Here is a 20,186-nt window from a genome sequence, read left to right as displayed (position 1 = left end):
CCAAGTTATATCAAAAAAAAAATTAAATAATAAAATAAAAATAATATTTACTTTTGCGCCTCATTTCCTACACCTATGTACTGCGCGTTTCTTTCATGAGAATAAAGATGAGGGAGAAGTGGAAAGGTGGATCTCTCTCTCTCTCTCTTGTTTTTTTATAATTTTTTTTTTTTAAGATAAAAGCAAAGGCGTCGAAAAGAAGTATATAAATCAAGTGTAAAAAGAATAGCATTGTTGATATAATAAAATTTATCAGCTTTTACCAAACCAATGCTTAGAAAAGCTATCTTTGAACAATTGATCATGAGTTTTAATCTTATTACATTTACTTTTAAAATTAAATGTTAAATTTCCTCTAATAAGCATGCGCATTGTCTTTAAAAAAACATAAAGCAAAACAAAATCATCTATTCATATATATAAAAGGTGAATTATTGAATGAAAATGAACTTCATAATGGTGAGAAAGTTTGATGAAATTGTAGTATTTCATGCACCTAAAATATTTCACACGAATATCCCATGATGACATCTTTGTTGGTGTATACGTAGAGGCCATTGTATATTTCACACCAAGCTCTATGAAGATGTCATGAACCAAGTGCATCTTATTTGATGTGAAAATTTGCCCAAAATACGGAGTCAAAGAGATTTTTTTATATTTAGAAACGTGACTGCAGTAAAAGAGGCTTCTTTTGTCCTAAAATTGTATCATTCACCATCACTTTCCTCCTTAATCCTAGAAATGCTTTCTTGAACCCCCATTGTCCTTGTCTTCCTAACACTTTGCTAGGAGAAGATTGCATTGAAGTACATGCAAAGTAATACTCACTTGAAGGGAATTTACTACGTGATTCATTTGAACTTAAATCTCTTGGATATAAGCATAAAGATGTTATGGAAAACATAAACCTTGAGAAAATGTTTGGACCAATTGTAATGTTACATTTTATTTTAAAATTTAACTTATAAACTTCAACAAGTGGTCCCACATTTTTATTAACATTTAGTTACTTTGAATAAGTCAAATGATTATTGACTTAGTTAAGTCTGTCATGAGTATAAAATTGATAAGATAAATTATAGTTAACTGTGTATGACTCAGTATGAGATGGCAAGACTACTGAGAACTTGAGGGGATTTAGAGTTATCCATTCCTATCATTGAAGATTATTTTAGTGTTGAGAGATGTCAACCCATTATAAAAGTACGCACAAAAGTCTTTTATTAAGTTAAAAAAAAACTAAACTAAACAATTCCTTATTTATCTATGATCGGCCAATGTAGGATGGAAGACTTTTGTGATCCATTCTATGTTACAAAAAGAAAAAAGGGGTATGTCCCAATTAATTGACTATTCTTGGAGGTAAGTATCTAGACCTAGTTCTTGTATTTTGATCTTGGTCACGAGGTTTAATTTTTTTTTTTTTTTTTTGGATACAGGTTTAAAATTTATTCAAGAATAATCTGATAAGCTAATAACACTATTAATAATCCGTTAACCAATTTACACATTTAGTTAAACAATAATTAAGTGATCATTAACCAATGTAAAATTGTGTGAAAATATTCTATAATATAAATTATTTTCTTTTTCAAATATACCCCAACAAGTGTTGAAAATTGTATCAATTAATTATATTAGCTTACGTACTTTGTAAATAAATTTGAAACATGGGTTAACAATTAACCTTGCTAATAATTTAAATATATATATATATATATATATATATATATATATATATATATATATATATAATGGGGCAGGATCATCTTACACCGGTGTAAGAATAATAAATCTTACACCAAATCTTAATCATTGATTTTCTACATCTAACGGTTAAGATTTATTAGGTCTCACTCATTAATTAATTTTTAATTCCCAATAAATCTCAACTATTGGATGCGCGAAAATCAACGGTTAAGATGTGGTGTAAGATTTATTATTCTTACACCGGTGTAAGTTGATCTTATCCCTATATATATATATATATATAGATAGAGGTAGGATCCTTTGACACCTCATCTGAGAGCTGTTAGATCAAAAAAGATCAACGACCACTACAAGAAAAAAGTTTATTTGTGACGAAATTTTTTCGTCACAAATATTGTCACAAATGATAATTTTCGACACAAATAATCGAATTTCGTCACAAATATATTTGCGACACAGGAATTAGTGACGAAATTTACTTGTGACGTAGGAATTAGTGACGAAATTTCATAAAATTTTGTCACTAATGAGATTTTTTCTTGTAGTGGACTATGATTTGTAAGCATGTGACACCGTTGATCTTTTTTGATCTAATGGCTCTAAGGTGAGGTGTCAAATTTGAAATTTGACACTGGTGTCAAAGGATCCTGCCTCATATATATATATATATATATATATATATATATATATATATATTTGTTAGAACTTAAAATGATTGTTGTCCAAATGCAATATTATTTGTATAACTAAGAAGTTGCTAATTATAAACATTCCTTTGGACATCAGTACTTTCGAATTTGTCTATATGTCATTCTAAAATGGAAGCTCAGATATTTACTATGAATTCTGGGTTAATGCTTAGGACAACTTTGCTCAAATGTTCCTTTATTTATACTTTGTATCTGTCGTCTTAATTAATTTTATGCCACGATAAACTGAAGATAGGTACGTTGAGCTAAAACGAAATTACTGATGTTTGCCCTACTTAAATAAATCGTTATAACTTGAAATTTTCTCATTATTATTTTATTGATTACGATATAGATAAATGCTGGTTAATAAGTTTGAATAAAATGGCCGCCAAACAAGACAATTAACTTTTGTAGTTCAATGGTATTCAGATTGTTTTTGGACAACAATTTAACAAAGACTGAGTTTGTCTCACATGTATGTCTCTCTTTACGGAGCAATAAGAATGAAGATATTTACAATGGATCAGATACAACCAGTTAGAGCAACGTTAACTGATTAAGTTAAAAAAGAAAAAGCTTTAGTTAATTAAATGTTATGTCAGCATTTACATACACAAGTAAATTCTCTGTCATTTGTATCTGTCGGCTTAATTTTATGCCAAGATAAACAAAAGATGGGTACATTGAGTTAAAACAAAATTATTGATGTTCGTCATAGTTAGATATTTTGCGATAAGATGAAATTTTGTCATTATTATTTTATTAATTACGATATAGATAAATATGATGGTTAATAAAATAGATTAAAATGGCCAAACCAGACAATTAACTTACATAGTTCAATATTAGGCAGTTATGTTTTTGGACATCAATTTAACAAAGACTGAGTTTGCCTTACATGTATGTCACTTTTACGGAGCAATAGATTTAGAGATACTTACAATGGATCAGATACAGCCTTGAGCAACGTCCACCAATGAAGCCAAAAAAGTAAAAAGCTTTGGTTAATCAAATGTTATCTAAAATTTTAATACAAAAAAAAAATGTTATCTAAAATTTTATAGACACGATAAAATTCTCTCAACCAATTAGCTTTTACAATAAATTAGTTTATGCGTCTTATAACAATTCTCATTGTGAAAATAAGTGACAGTGAACCAATTAAGTGAAGGATACAGTTCATGTCAAATAAGTCAAATATGATCCTAATGAAAATAATATAAACGATTTGAGGTCAAAGTATAATTATGTGAAAGTTTAGGGACTAGTTTGCAAATAAATGAAGGATTTTATAAGAGTTATGTTGTAAGAAAAGTGTTTGTGTAATGTTATAGAGATTCGTTTTGCGTGCCGTAATTTCTTTTTTTTTTTAAAGTGTGGGCCCCACAAAAGGTTGTCTGTATAGAAAAGTTTGTTGTGTCATGTTAAATGACAAATGTAAATCCCATAAATGAAACTAGGTCTAAACTTGATTTTGATTGTCTAATTAAATTGTTTGTGGAATTCTATAAATTGAAGTGGTCTTATTTTGATCAAATGATGTCTAGATTAATTCTTAAAATTTGGTCAAAGCTTGGATAATTATTAACCAATAGAAATTGTTTCAAGTTAAAGTAATTGTAAAATCTTAAGACTTTGTAAGTTATGAAAACTAGTAAAATTTCTATACATATTGGATGACCTTATGATCATGTTAATGCTAAAGCCAAGGAAGACAAAGGTTGATAGAAACTAACCAATAGAAATTAAGGTTGAAAGTCTTAAGAATAAAGAAGCCAATAGGATTTAAGTTTGAAATTCAAAGGTGACATGTAAAGTAATTCAACTACTTAGACTTAAAGAATAGTTGAATAAGTTAATAACCAATAAGAATAAGAGTTGAAAGTCTAAAGATGAAAGAACCAATGGGAATTCATGATGAAAGTCTAAAGTAAAAATCAACTAATGAGACTTTAGTTGAATGTCAAAAGTAACTAAGTTAAAATTAATTCTATTGGTCATAAAATGGACACATCAAAATCATTTTCGGGCACTCTTATTCCATGCCACCTTAGTGTCTTTAAGAAACTAAAATGTTCCGGAATGTGGTATTAGTTGATGACAAGTCAAGGTAAGTAACAAATGGACCAATTGTAACACCCCCAAATTTCTAACAATTTTTAAAATAAAGAAATTGCCAAAATTCATATTTTAATATTTTATTTGAATCTAATAAATGTTGCGAAAACTAATCTAAAGCTAATTTGAGGAAATGTTACCATTGCACTTGTATCAGGGACAAGTGCAAGGCTCTTTTTACAATCATAATATTACAACAAAATCAAAGACTATGTCTTATACGTAAAGTTTAGGACTAGCTAAAAATCTCTGAGTAGTTATCCACATTACACATTGTTAGCCTCATCTTTTGCAACCTGTATAACTGAAAATCTGCTCACCCGTAGGATCATTGCAGCCAAACAAATACAAACACAAAAGTCAGTGTTGGGTCAAAAGATGTTGGGTGAAAAATATATTATGATGAAGATGTTCCTCAGTTCACTAAGAAAGAACACAGTTCCTCTCTTAGTTTCATTTCAAGTGCGCAAGTGCACGCATCAAGTAATAAATGAGAGTGTTAATGCCTAGATTATCGTTCCCACGAGGATAGAACTCTAATTAATGCCTTATACTATCTTACAACGAATGAAAATGAAAAGAAAAGTTAGTAATTGACCTATCTGGCCAAACGTTCCCTACTACCTTAACAACGTTCCTCAAGGATAGTAGGTTCAATCTGACAGCAAACAGTTCATCGCTTCATTATGTATGATGCCCTTCTTGTTGAGAGAAGGAAAAGCAATATTCATGGGAGAGTGATAGATACAAGATCGAACAAATAACAGAAAAATAGTAATAACAATAATTAAGAGACAATAGGATGGATGGTGTAAAACAGTTTAACAGAAGGAACAGATCCACTGTTCCATTCTTAAATAATTATTCTTTCTACTCAAGACTTAACACTTTTGTCTTTGTTCCAGTCTCTTAACTGCCAACGTCTGATCCCTCAGCTTATGGACTGGATGGCTCACAAGTTTCCATATTCCTGTGACTCCCTTAACTCCAACAGGTACTGGGTACAGGACCTTAAAATGAACGAGGTGACCCCTTATTCCTAAGGCAACCAGCAGTGTTGTTTCCACAACACTACCTTCCCCCTCTGGTTAAGCTGTCGGAAATCCCTTCCTTATGGAAGTTCCTTTCTCAGTATGTATTCAATTTTCATTGATACACAATGAGTATAGCTCACTTAACAAGAGAAATCCAAAATCCTAAATACAGAAGTTTCGAAAATAAGTCTTTAAGAACTTTACAGTTTTTTCGTTCCACAGATAGTTTAGCCCATGGCTACTAGTTTAAACATAATTGTTCCAAACTGAAGTCCCATAGACCCGAGATTCAGTTTAGAGATAACGAATGGAAAGGAAAGAAATAACACTTGTATTTAAATGAAAATAACTTAATTACAACAAAATGAAAAGTGGAGAATATGGTTGTTGCTCGTGAGGAGTCTCAAGTGGGTGATACAGATGAAGAAGAAGTGTTGTCACTTAACTAAAATTAAAACTGTACAAAAATACAAAGAAAACTATAAACTAAACTAAGTGATCTCTTCTTAAGGAATTCGATTGTTGTCTTCGTGCTGGAACGTCCTATTTATAGGCAGAAGAGTGAAGGGCAAAGTAGGTAATTCTCTTGGAGTTGTTTTCTTGACTGCATGGAAGGGGCGGTGTGAACAGTGCTTTGAGGGGCGTAAGTGGCTGGATGGTACAGTTATTGTTGAGATTTGTCTTTCCTTACGATCGTCCCATACCTTGCTTTCCTCCTTAGCCAATAAGAACCGTTTATTCTCTACTACGCACGTTTCCTCTTGCTTGCTTGCTGCACCGCTTATACTTTATGGAAACTTGTTTCCAACATTTCCTGCAAAATGGTCAGAAATATTAAATGAGTGAAGCAGGTGTATTTAATGTTCCAAATATGTTCCCCTTTATATACATTTTCCAAAAGAATACGTCACCTTCTGTTTCCCACTGTGTCTTTGTGATAAAGATATAAAACATGTGCTTTTAGTGCTAAAGTTGCTCATCAGGTGAGGGAACAGATGGTATTTTGCCATCAAAATGGGCTTAGATAGGCACGAATTTCCGTCCTATCAAACACCCCAAAACTAAACTGTTGGTTGTCCTCAAAAAACTCAGAAATAGTGGCTTAGGCTGCTCAATTTCAAAGAATAGCTCAACTTCATAAACTTGAGCCAGTAAGCAATCATAAACTTTTCATAGAATAAACTATTTTCCATAGGTGACAAGTAGAAAGAATTTGTTCCCAGGTAAGTGAAGGTTGCTGATCTTTAATCTCACTATCACTCAGGTCTTGGTGTTTCTCTGTCCATTCCTGGATGTGATTCTTCAAACTTGCTTATCTGCTGCTTTCCTAAGAAGTGCAGGTGTCTTTCATTCCGAAGGACCTTTGTGAGAGGATTGATGGAACAGTTTGAAATGGAATGGTCACAGGTCTTGGGCCAAGGAACATTTTTCAGTTTTTCTGTTTTAGATCTGGACTTTTCTGTTTGAGGGAACACCTTGTCTTTGTACCTTCTTTCCTTCCTTTGGAGGAAGCTTTTCTAGTATTCTCTTCTGAATTCTTTTGAATGGTTGTTCCTATTTTTCTTTGTTCTCTTTTCTTCTTGTCCTTTTGCTCATTTTTGGATTTGTTCCTTGTCCTTTTTTTTTAATATGGGAATGTGTGGTTATTGAACCACCCCAAAACTACGTTCCTGGAACGGAACGTATTTTATTTGGACTTGGAGTTGAACATCAGACGTTCCCTCCATTTTGTGAGCTGTGTGATTAAGTTTAACCACCCCAAAACTTTGCTCTTTGTTAAAGGGCAAAGGTATCCACTGGGTTGCCTCCCAGTCAGTACTTAGTTTAATGTCTTTAGCTAGAAATGTTACTAACCTCTCATTCTTGTGAAGAAGAGGTTGAGGGAACTTCAGTATCCCCTGGTAGTGTTCCTGGTGTTCTGGTATCGAGGCTGGCAGTTATCTGTCCCAGGTGGGATTCAATATTTCTGACCACAACATCGTTCCTGGTGACATATTCTTTGGCATGATTTTCCAGGGTGTTGATGCGTTGGTCATCTCTTTGGAACGGAGCATAATTGGTTCTTCTTTGTGGTTCATATGCTCCTTTTCTGCTGCCTTGTTGATAAGGCTGACCTTGGTTGGTTGGATGTGGGAGCTTTTGTGTTGGCACCTTGTGTTTCATGGAGCCTTTTTGTTGTCCAAAGAATCAACTTTTCACCTCATTTTCGTGCACCTTGAGGGACAGCACCTTTGCATCTGTTTAGTGAGCTCCAAGAGCACCCATTTGCTAAGTTCGAGCTTTGGGTGAGTTTCCTAACCTTTGTTCTTGAGTTTTAATGCCTAAAGTTGATGTCTTGGCATGTTTAATAAGTTAAGCAAGTAAGTAATCTGAGTATGAACTTAAAACAGTGTAAAAATGCATGCTTTAATGTGTTTGAGTGTTAAAAATGGAACCTTGAAGGGATATCTTCGCGAAATGCAGAAACTGCATTCTGTCACGAAATATCCGGATATTTTCCCGTGAAATATCCGGATATTGATATCCGGATATGGGGATCTGGATATCCGGATACTGATATCTGGATATTTCCAGAGAGATATCCGGATATTGCAAATCCGGATATGTCCCCGAGGAATATCCGGATATTCTGGGCTTGCGAGGAACAGTAGCGTACTGTTCATCCAGAACTGATCTATGGGTTTGTGGACCCTAGTTTGAGGAAGTTGAACTTCTGTAATTAATTAATGCAAGTCAGAATCATGGGATTAAGGGCTTATGGCTTGGTGAGAAGCCTTAAGACGTAAAACGTACTGAAAAGGCGTTGTCTTTATGTTGTATACTTGTAGAGTATGATTGTTGATGTATTGTTGGTCCATATCAGATTGTGATTCTGCTGTGTTTGGACTTTGGGCTGTGTGGACTCTTGGCATTGGATAGTGAGCTTGCAAGGTAAGCTTTCGTGTCCTCGGTTTAGCCATGTTGTGGTTCCACCATGTCCCATGGGGGTATGGTTATATGCATGCTGTGTTACATGCTTTTGATGTTTTGGAAATTCTGTTGAGCTGTTATATGCTAGTGCCTTTATGATATGCATGTGGTGTTCCACCTATACGGTAAGCCTGAGTATGTGGTACATACAAGATGGTGAGGCTGTGGGTGAGGTGCAAGCGGTGTTCCTTGTACTACGTGTGGGTAATAGACGTATTCTTGTATTTCTCTGGCCAGTAGAATAGTGATAAACACACATGGCATGAATATCTGTTGCACTGCATAGTTTTGGAACTAATCTTGATATTACTGCTTTTAGAACTTATATTGCACATGTAAGTGAGCTTGGGGTGGAAGATCCCTGAGGACCCCTTGTCTTACTGAGATTTCTGGTTTAGAGATCTCACCCCACGTTTGGGGAATGCTTATTTCAGGTTCAGGTAATGCAGGAGTTGAGACCTCTATTGGCAGGAGGCCAGAGTTTAGCTGATAGATGTTGCATGTTTATGCTGCTATGTTTGATGCTGGATCCAGTTTACTGTCTTATGCTTTTAGCTTCAGTATATGGATTATTATGTTTAGACTTGGTTGATTATATCGTTGATTTGGTGAGCATGGGGATTGTCCATGCAACATAGATTTGTTTATGTCTTGTTTTAGTTGGAGTTGTAATAATGTATCAGGATTATTGTCTGGACTACGAGTATAGATCTGTGACTTAGATACTCACATTTATATCTATATATGGAGGTATTTCAGTTAGATGTTTATTGCAATTTACATACAGGCGGTATTTTATGAAATTGATTAAGTAATCAACTTGGCTAAGTATAATGACGTCATAATTGAAAAGAAAAAGATATTCCGCATTTTTAATTAAGCGCAGCTTAATACGATAGTATGATAACATTACCGGGTATACACGGAGTGTTACATTTTATGGTATCAGAGCCAGGTTCGAGGGAAAAGCCTGTATGTATTGCAATGATTAGAATGTTTGGTTGTGTCTGTCTTGTATGTTTGCTCCGTTGGGTTTTGTTATGATGATGCATATGTAATCACATTGCGTGGGCTTGATCAACTCATAATTTGTGTAACTTGTGCAGAGTCATGGTAGGATCCAGGAGAACACGGGAGACTGATGAGGGTCAACCCAACCCGGTCCTGGCTGCATTGGCTGAGATGCAGGCGGCCCGACAAGCCGACCAGGAGGCCATGAGAATGGCAAACCAGACCATGCTGGACGCCGTCAGAGAGGCGAACAGGAAGGCCACTGAGGATGTGTTGGAGGCCAGCCGTCTGGCGAACATGACATTGATGAGAGTCATGTTAGAAGAGTTGAGGGTTGGTCCTGCTATTGGCCAGTTTCCTCCGCCACCACCTCTACCTCCACCCAGTCTGCAGGACGACAGTCAGAGTCAGATGGGCGATGGCAGTCACCTTACGGGAGCCATGCAGACCGTCCCTGTTTTTGTTGAGGAGCGAGATGAAATCGATCGCCGGCTGAATGCTTTTCGTAAGCATAAGCCACCTACCTTTGATGGATCTTATGATCCTGTTGCTGCGGCGCGTTGGCTACAGGCGTTGGATAAGATTTTTCGAGTAATTCAGTGAACTGATCCGCAGAAGTTGATGTTCGCTACCTACATGCTGGAGGGCGATGCCCATGAGTGGTGGACAAACACGTCTCATGTCTACGAGATGCAGGGCCATGTGATGACTTTTCCATTCTTCGAGGATTGCTTTCTGGGTCATTATTTCCCTTACGATGCTCAAGAGAGGAAGCAGGGAAAGTTTGAAGGGTTGGTTCAGGGCTCGTTGCCTATTGACGAGTACCTGGCCAAGTTCAACCAGCTGGTGAAGTTTGCACACTTCCGGATGGCGAGGCCTACTCCTACATTCTTGGCTGCTAAGTTCCGCATGGGACTTAGTGAGGATATTGCTGGTTACCTTGTTGGTTCTGGTTCGAGAGACTTTGGGACACTGGTTCAGCAGTGTCGTGATATCGAGGACTTCTACGACTCGAGTAAGGCCAAGAAGGCCAAGGTTGCAGAGGCGACGAAGATAGTAGCTGGTAGTTCTGCTTCTTGGAGGGACATAAAGTTTGGGAACAAGGGCAATGGAAACCAGATGGCAGCTCGGCAGGCGCCGAATCAGTTCAAGAGGACTTCTGCTCAGGGGAGTGCAGCGAGACCTCCTGCTCCCAGGTGCTCGGAATGCGGGAAGACTCATTTTGGGCCGTGTTCTACCGGCCAGTTGATTTGTTTCCTGTGTGGCAAGGAGGGCCACTTCTCTAGAGATTGTCCGTCGTCGACGGTAAGAGCTACTGCAGTGCAGGCAGTGCCACTTCAGATGGTTCCCCTTCCACCTACTTCGGCACCGGCAGTGCCACCATCTTCTGGGCGTGTTTATACCCTGGATCTTCAGCAGTCGGACCGAGCTCCGAACCTAGTCAGAGGTACTGTTACTATTGGTGCATCAGCTGTTGATGTCTTGTTTGACTCTAGGGGTACGCATTCTTTTGTTGCAACCCTGATTGCTGTAAGGCTTGAGTTGCCCATGTCTTTGCTTTCTCCACCGTTGCGGGTGACCACCGCCACCGGAGAAAAGTGTGATTCTACCATTGTACATCGAGATGTCGTGTTTCAGTGGGAGAGCTGTGATTTCTCGGTAGATCTGATAGGATTGCCGATGGCCACCTTGGAGGTTATTCTGGGCATGGATTGGTTGTCCAGGAACTGTGCATTGATTGACTGTTGTGCCAAGCGTGTGGTGATGTCTCCGTGTGATTCCACAGCTAGTTCCTCGCCGTACATATTTTTGCTGCAGGCTAGGAGAACCTTGAGAGCTGGGGCATTTGGCTATGTCATGTTGGGAGGTTTGGTGAGTGGGACACAGGAGGATATCACTGGCATTCCTATGGTGAGGGAATTCCTCGAGGTGTTTCCTGAGTTTCTGCCTCAGAGGGAGATAGAGTTCTCCATTGATCCGTTGCCTGGTGTGGGGCTTATTTCATTAGCTCCATACCGGATGTCGCCACCGGAGCTGGCTGAGCTGAAGAAGCATATTGAGGATCTTTCAGCGAAATATTTCATTCGACCGAGTCTGTCTCCTTGGGAGGCACCAGTCATCTTTATGAAGAAGAAGGAAGGGACAATGCGATTGTGCACCGACTACAGGCAACTGAACAAGGTGACGATTAAGAACAAGTATCCCCTTCTCGGATTGATGATCTGTTGGATCAGCTCAGGGGTGCTTGCGTGTATTCCAAGATTGATCTCCGGTCCAGATACCATCAGATTTGGGTGAAGCCGGAGGATGTCCCTAAGACCGCATTTTGCTCGAGATACGGTCACTTTGAGTATTTGGTGATTCCGTTTGGACTCACCAATGCACCTGTTGTGTTCATGGATTACATGAACATGATCTTCCAGCTGTACCTGGATCAATTTGTGATCGTCTTCATTGACGATATTTTGATTTACTCCAAGACGGAGGAGGAGCATATGGAGCATCTGAGGATTGTTCTGCAAATGCTGAAGGAGAAGAAGCTATATGCGAAGCCTTCCAAGTGTGAGTTTTGGCTCAAGTCTGTGAACAAGATCGAGGCCGTGCTAGATTGGGAAAGGCCCAAGACGGTTACCGAAGTGAGGAGTTTCTTGGGTTTGGCCGGTTACTATCGGAGGTTCATTAAAGGATTCTCCACCTTGGTTCTGCCATTGACTCGCCTTACTCGAAAGGAGACTCCATTTGTGTGGACTCACGAGTGTGAGGTCTGTTTTCAGGAGTTGAAGGAGAGACTGACTACTGCACCTGTGTTGGTCCTTCCTAATCCTTCACTTGAGATTGAGCTTTACACCGACGCCTCCGGGAAGGGGCTAGGTTGTGTGTTGATGCAGTTGGGCAAAGTGATTGCCTATGCTTCGAGGCAGTTGAAACCTCATAAGGAGAACTACCCTACTCATGACTTGTAGTTGACTGCTATTATGTTTGCTTTCAAGATTTGGAGGCATTATCTCTTTGGTTTGAAGTTTGTGGTGCTCAGTGACCACAAGAGTTTGAAGTATCTCTTTGACCAGAAAGAGCTGAACATGAGGCAGAAGAGATGGATGGAGTTCATAAAGGATTATGACTTTGAGTTGAAGTACCACCTGGCAAGGCCAATGTGGTAGCTGATGCTTTGAGGCGAAAACCCGGGAGCTCATCCAGTTTGTTACTTGGTAACTTTGATGTGGCTGAGAAGTTCCGAAACCTGGCAGTGACCGCACCGTGTGGGAGTGCACTTCTCAAGATGGAAGCAGCAGACGTCGTGAATGAGCTGTTAGAAAATATCAAAGAGGCACAAGTTCAGAGAGAGTGTCTGGATTATGTGAAGAACCAAGACGGTGTGTCTTGGAATGATGATGGACTTCTTTTGTTTCAACAGAGGATCGTGGTTCCTCGAGGTCCGTTGACCGATGAGGTTATGGCAAAAGCCCATAAGGGCCAGTTTTCTATCCATCCTGGTGCTACTAAGATGTATCAAGACCTGAAGAAGAACTTCTGGTGGCCGGGCATGAAGAAAGATGTTGCTGTCTTTGTGTCCAAGTGTTTGGTTTGCCAGAAGGTGAGGATCAAACATCAGAAATCGTCTAGTGAACTTCAACCTCTTGAAGTACCACAGTGGAAGTGGGAAGGTATTTCCATGGACTTCGTGGTGGGATTGCCGAAGACTCAGGCGGGTTGTGACTCTATCTGGGTCATTATGGACAGACTGACGAAGTCTGCCCATTTTCTTCCAGTGAAGGTGAGCTTTACTACAGAGCAGTTGGCCAAGCTTTATGTTCGCGAGATTATGAGGCTTCACGGGGTGCCCGAGAGTATCATCAGTGATAGGGACCCGAAGTTCACATCTCGGTTCTGGGAGGCGCTGCAGGAGGCTTTTGGTATGCAGTTGAGATTGAGTAGCGCCTATCACCCTCAGACTGATGGACAGACTGAGAGGACCATCTAGACCTTGGAGGACATGTTGCGGGCTTGCACGTTGGAGCAGGGCTCGGCATGGGATAGGTACCTTCCGTTGGTTGAATTTTCGTACAACAACAGCTTTCATGCTAGCCTAGGCATGGCGCCCTACGAAGCACTGTTTGGTAGGAGGTGTCAGACTCCTACTTGTTGGTCTGAGGTTGGGGACAAGGAGCTTTTTGGCTTGGACTTTGTCCAAGATACCACCCAGCAGATCCAGATGATCCGTGAAAAGTTGAAGCAGGCGCATAATCGCCAGAAGAGCTACTATGATGTCAAGCATCGTCCACTGGAGTTCAGTGAGGGTGAGCACGTGTTTGTGAGACTTTCACCTGTCACCGGTTGGTCGGGCACTCGGAGTGAGGAAGCTGAGCCCGCGATAGATTGGGCCATACCAGATCATTGGTAGAGTAGGACCAATTGCGTACCGGCTCGCCTTGCCTCCGAACTTAGCCAACATCCACGACGTGTTTCACGTGTCTCAGCTTCAGAAGTACATAGCAGATCCTTCGCACGTGGTGCAACCTGATGGCGTGGAAGTTCGGAAGAACCTAAAGACTCACGTCGGACCACTCAAGATTCTCGATCGTGGCGAGAAGCAGCTGAGGAGCAAGGTCATTCCGATTGTCAAAGTGAAATGGACCGGAAGAACTCTTGAGTGTACTTGGGAGCGTGAGGACGAGCTTCTCCGGCAGTACCCCGAGTTTCAAGACAGGTATGTTTTCTGATTATGAGGACAAAATCCTAAAAAGGTTGGGTGAATGTAAGAACCTGCACCGTTAATTAAGGAAATTAAGTAATTAATTATGTTAAATTAGGAAATGATTCCATAATTTACCCTAATAATTATTAAGAGGCTTTAATAATTATGATAAGTGATTAAGAATGCTAAAAGTCGCTTTTCGGAAGAAAAGTGCAGATACCGGTTCTGCTAGTCGGTATAAATGCGTACCGAAAAAGTATCTCGGAAAATTATAATAAGTGCATGATAATTCCTAGAATAATATATTTGACTTGTAAAACGAGTTTCAAGTTAAAATAATGAGAACTGGTGCCAGAAACTGGTACTGGCTATGAAAAGCGCGTACTGAAAAGGTGCTCCAAAAAATATAAGAAAAATATGATAATTCTTGTAAAATTGACTAGGTTTAGAATCCTGAGTTTGGGATTAAAATGCTAAGCGTAGCAATTAAAGTTAATACTGTGTGTTTATTGGTTAATTGACTATAAATACCCTTATGATTGGCACAAAACCCTAGAAACCATATTTTTCCTATGTGGGTTTTGTGGAGGCTGACCAGAAACACTGCCCTTGGCTTTCTTCTTCTTTTCTTGAGGTTCAAGGCCATTTCCTTCTTGATTCTTCACATTTTCTCTTGTAAACACTTGAGTGAGTGTCTTGTGAGTGTGAAGGGTGATCTTGGGGGGAGTGTTCAGCCACTGTGGTAAGTAGTTTTGAGGCTGACCTTGGTTGGTTGGATGTGGGAGCTTTTGTGTTGGCACCTTGTGTTTCATAGAGCCTTTTTGTTGTCCAAAGGATCAACCTTTCACCTCATTTTCGTGCACCTTGAGGGACAACACCTTTGCATCTGTTTAGTGAGCTCCAAGAGCACCCTTTTGCTGAGTTTGAGCTTTGGGTGAGTTTCCTAACCTTTGTTCTTGAGATTTAATGCTTAAAGTTGATGTCTTGGCATGTTTAATAAGTTAAGCAAGTAATTAATCTGAGTATGAACTTAAAACAGTGTAAAGATGCATGCTTTAACGTGTTTGAGTGTTAAAAATGGAACCTTGAAGGGATATCTTCGCGAAATGCAGAAACTGCATTCTGTCGCAAAATATCCGGATATTTGCCCGTGAAATATCCGGATATTGATATCCGGATATGGATACCCGGATATTGATATCCGGATATAGGGATCTGGATATCCGGATACTGATATTCGGATATTTTCAGAGAGATATCCGGATATGTCCCCGAGGAATATCCGGATATTCTGGACTTGCGAGGAATAGTAGCGTACTGTTCATCCAGAACTGATCTATAGGTTTGTGGACCCTAGTTTGAGGAAGTTGAACTTTTGTAATTAATTAATGCAAGTCAGAATCATGGGATTAAGGGCTTATGGCTTGGTGAGAAGCCTTAAGACGTAAAACGTAATAAAAAGGCGTTGTCTTTATGTTGTATACTTGTAGAGTATGATTGTTGATGTATTGTTGGTCCATATCAGATTGTGATTCTGCTGTGTTTGGACTTTGGGCTGTGTGGACTCTTGGCATTGGATAGTGAGCTTGCAAGGTAAGCTTTTGTGTCCTCGGTTTAGCCATGTTGTGGTTCCACCATGTCCCATGGGGGTATGGTTATATGCATGCTGTGTTACATGCTTTTGATGTTTTGGAAATTCTGTTGAGCTGTTATATGCTAGTGCCTTTATGATATGCATGTGGTGTTCCACCTATACGGTAAGCCTGAGTATGTGGTACATACAAGATGGTGAGGCTGTGGGTGAGGTGCAAGCGGTGTTCCTTATACTACGTGTAGGTAATAGACGTATTCCTGCATTTCTCCTTTCCAGTAGAATAGTGATAAACACACATGGCATGAATATCTGTTGCACTGCATAGTTTTGGAACTGATATTGATATTACTGCTTTTAGAACTTATATTGCAGATGTAAGTGAGCTTGGGGTGGAAGATCCTTGAGGACCCCTTGTTTTACTGAGATTTCTGGTTTAAAGATCTCACCCCACGTTTGGGGAATGCTTATTTCAGGTTCAGGTAATGCAGGGGTTGAGACCTCTAGTGGCAGGAAGCCAGAGCTTAGCTGATAGATGTTGCATGTTTATGTTGCTATGTTTGATGCTGGATCCAGTTTACCGTCTTATGCTTTTAGCTTCAGTTTATGGATTATTATGTTGAGACTTGGTTGATTATGTCGTTGATTTGGTGAGCATAGGGATTGTCCATGCCACATAGACTTGTTTATGTCTTGTTTTAGTTGGAGTTGTAATAATGTATCAGGATTATTGTCCGGACTACGGGCAGTAGATCCGTGACTTAGATACTCACATTTATATCTATATAAGGTGGTATTTGAGTTAGATGTTTATTGCAATTCACGTACAGGCGGTATTTTATTAAATTGATTAAGTAATCAACTTGGCTAAGTATAATGACGTCATAATTGAAAAGAAAAAGATATTCTGCATTTTTAATTAAGCGCGGCTTAATACGATAGTATGATAACATTACCGGGTATACACGGGGTGTTACACGAGACATAGGGAGAAACCTTTCTATGAACTTGTTAGAAAGTTCCTCCCAAGAGTGTATTGATCCAGTGGTGAGAGTTTTCATCCATGTTTTTGCTTTTGAGCCTAGGGAATGGGGGAACAACCTCATTCTCATACTTTCCTCTGTCACACCCTCAGCCTTGAAGTTATCACAGATGTCTTGAGAGTTTGTGAGGTGTGTATAAGGATCTTCTGGAGGGAGTCCATAAAATACTCCAGCTTCCCTTATCATGTGGAACATGATAGGTTTTAATTCAAAATTGGGAGCTACAGGAGGGAGGATTACTCCCCTTTCTGGTCCGTTCCTGAAAGGAGCAACCAGCGTTCTAAAGTTCTGTTCAGGAGGGATTGCTTCATTGTTATTGTTATGATCAACTATGTTTTCAAAAATATTTTCCCTGAGGTTTCTTCTCCTTCTATTTAAAGTGTGTTCTGGCTCAGGGTCAAAGAAAAACTCAGATATTTCAGTGGAGTGATGAGAATCTGTTTCAAACTCTTCACTCATAAACCATAAAACAGATAGTACGAATCAATAGAATATGTGACAAAAATAAAACAAAAAATATAAAAATGAAATGTACAAAGTATGTATGTACTCAAAACAGTAATAAGGACAAAATTTAGTGTATCTATCCCCGGCAACGGCGCCAAAAACTTGTTGGGTCAAAAGCTATTGGGTGAAAAATATATTATGATGAAGACGTTCCTCAGTTCACTAAGAAAGAACATAGTTGCTCTCTTAGTTTCAACCCAAGTGCGCAAGTGCACGCATCAAGTAATAAATGAGAGTGTTAATGCCCAGATTATCGTTCCCACGAGGATAGAACTCTAATTAATGCCTTATACTATTTTACAACGAATGAAAATGAAAAGAAAAGTTAGTAATTGACCTATCTGGCCAAACGTTCCCTACTACCATAACAACGTTCCTCAAGGATAGTAGGGTCAATCTGACAGCAAACAGTTCATCGCTTCGTTATATATGATGCCCTTATTGTTGAGAGAAGGAAAAACAATATTCATAGGAGAGTGATGCTACCTGGCAAGTGTACCGATCGCACAAGTAATATAATGATAAGAAAAGTATCGTCTCCACAGGGATTGTGATCAAATATCAAATAATCGTTCCTTTTAAGACGGAAAGAATTCAAATAGATGTGAAAAATGTTGTGAATTTGAGTAACAATAAGAACAAAAGAAAAAACGTATTTTGAATTTTGTTATGAAAAATAAAACAGAGATTGATTTTATAAAATATAAGAAAGCATTGTAGCTAGAGTGCACTCACCATATGATCCCCGCTTTTTACTCTGGATTGATTTACAATACTCATCTAAATAAATATTCAGATAATTTATCATCTAAAAATATTAAATAGCTAACCCTCAATTCCTTGCAAGGTTAACCCTTTAACCCCAATTGAAACCCCAATTCCTTGCAATATTTCTCATGAAATTAAGCAATGAGCACGATAAATTAAACATCTGCAATAATATATACGTCTATTCCTAGCACGCATACAAATTGTTATCCTACTCCCTTTCAAGATAAAAAACCCCAATATTCCTATCTAGGGTTCTTACCCTCAAACTATCATTAACTATTACATTGACCAATTCTAACAAAGAAGATAGAAATTACGCACAGAGTAGAGATAAATATAAATATATAAAAGAGTAATTATAAATCAATCCGTTGTAACAAGGGTTCACATAGGGTTTGTGACCCTAACTACAATAAAAAGTACTAGCCAACCATTGTCATCGCTCGTATACAAAAATTCAACATAAACTGTAAATAGAATATGGAAGAAGAAAAAATGAACAAGATTTCTTCGCAAGAACTCTCTCTCTGAAGCACAAAGGTTCTCTCCTGCTGGAATCCTCTCTCTGTTTTTTCAGACTCCTTTTTATATTACCCTCGCGCTTCTCTCCAAAATTATCCTTAAAAAACACGGTGATGTTATTTCCCGTAAACTGGCACGGGATCGCGCCACTTCTCTAGATAGATGGCCTAGCACTCTAACTGGCGCAGGATCGCGCCACAATGGCGTCGGATCGTGCCATTTCTCTGGAAAGTGGCCCAGGGAAAACTGATGCAGCTCAGAACCAACTCCCGTGCATATTCGCGCCAACCGTCTTTTAAAATTTCATTTTCTCCTTCTTTCTCCCTATATAAACATAACAAATAGGTGAGAAATATCATTGAAATGGAGAAGTCAACATAATAAGCAAATATGTAAATAAACTGCTCTTTTATGACTTAATCCTTATCATTTTTAGCTTGGAAAACTACATATGCCAGAGGCACATCAAATCATTCTCTGATTTAAACGTTGTTGTCCCCAGCAATGTACAAGACTCAACCAGAAGACAAACAATTAATCCAACGTAACAATACATAGACATTCTCATACACAATATACTAAGCACGACTAATCCAATGTCATAAATTTCCAACAATGTCATCGGCTTCTTAAAGATACAAGTCTACATTGATTACCCCTCACAAAGATAAATAATATTCACACAACACTCAGTGTTTTAGGGTGTCATCAGCACTCAATCTAACACAGCTATAATACTACCATAAGCTTGATCATATTCTCAAAATTCATAAAAATGAAGAATCAAACACATGCATCAGTTGATCAAAAGGACTTCACAGGTTGTATCTTGGCCGGGTTAAAAGGGTAGGAATATATGGATAGTAGCTCAAACAACAATGAGATTGAAAAACTGATAATCTTTCAATTTAGCATATTCAACTCAATGGTTTTGCTCTACTAACTTTCCCACAGAATTTCGAGAATTAATTCCTTTCAGCCACCTTTTATGCATATTTGTCCCTTCTTTTTTTTATATTTTTTTTATAAGGGTACAAATAAATATACATCCCCTAATCACTTAACCTTTTGTAGAGCTTACCTCAATTTCTTTATTTATTTTCAACACATTAGTAATTCAATCTCAATCAGGGTAAGTCACATGGATATAAGCTAAGCCATCAATCAGGCCAACAGGTCATTTATCAACAAAATAAGCTCAGGTTCAAGGGGCTAAGAATGGAAAATTTCATACAGGTGGGCTATTTTGGCCATAGGCTAATAAGAACAAAATGCCTTTATCTTCTCAACCAATGCATGCATTACAGAGAAACAGATCAAATTCTAGAGTGTTACAACAGTGAGGTCTCTCAAAAAGTGTTTAAGCTCAAACCTCATAGCTATGGTATCAATATAGACTCAAGAAAATTAACTTCAGACATTATCAGAATTTCACAACATCAGTTCAGACAAACGAGCAATCATGTAATCCAATTATACCTATGCAATGTCATGCCAGAATGTCATACAACATACTTC

Source organism: Gastrolobium bilobum, unplaced genomic scaffold, assembly GCF_033153095.1.
Source record: "Gastrolobium bilobum isolate Gb01-03AN ecotype WA unplaced genomic scaffold, APGP_CSIRO_Gbil_v1 utg1085, whole genome shotgun sequence".
NCBI lineage: Eukaryota > Viridiplantae > Streptophyta > Magnoliopsida > Fabales > Fabaceae > Gastrolobium > Gastrolobium bilobum.
This window is presented reverse-complemented; position numbering follows the sequence as displayed.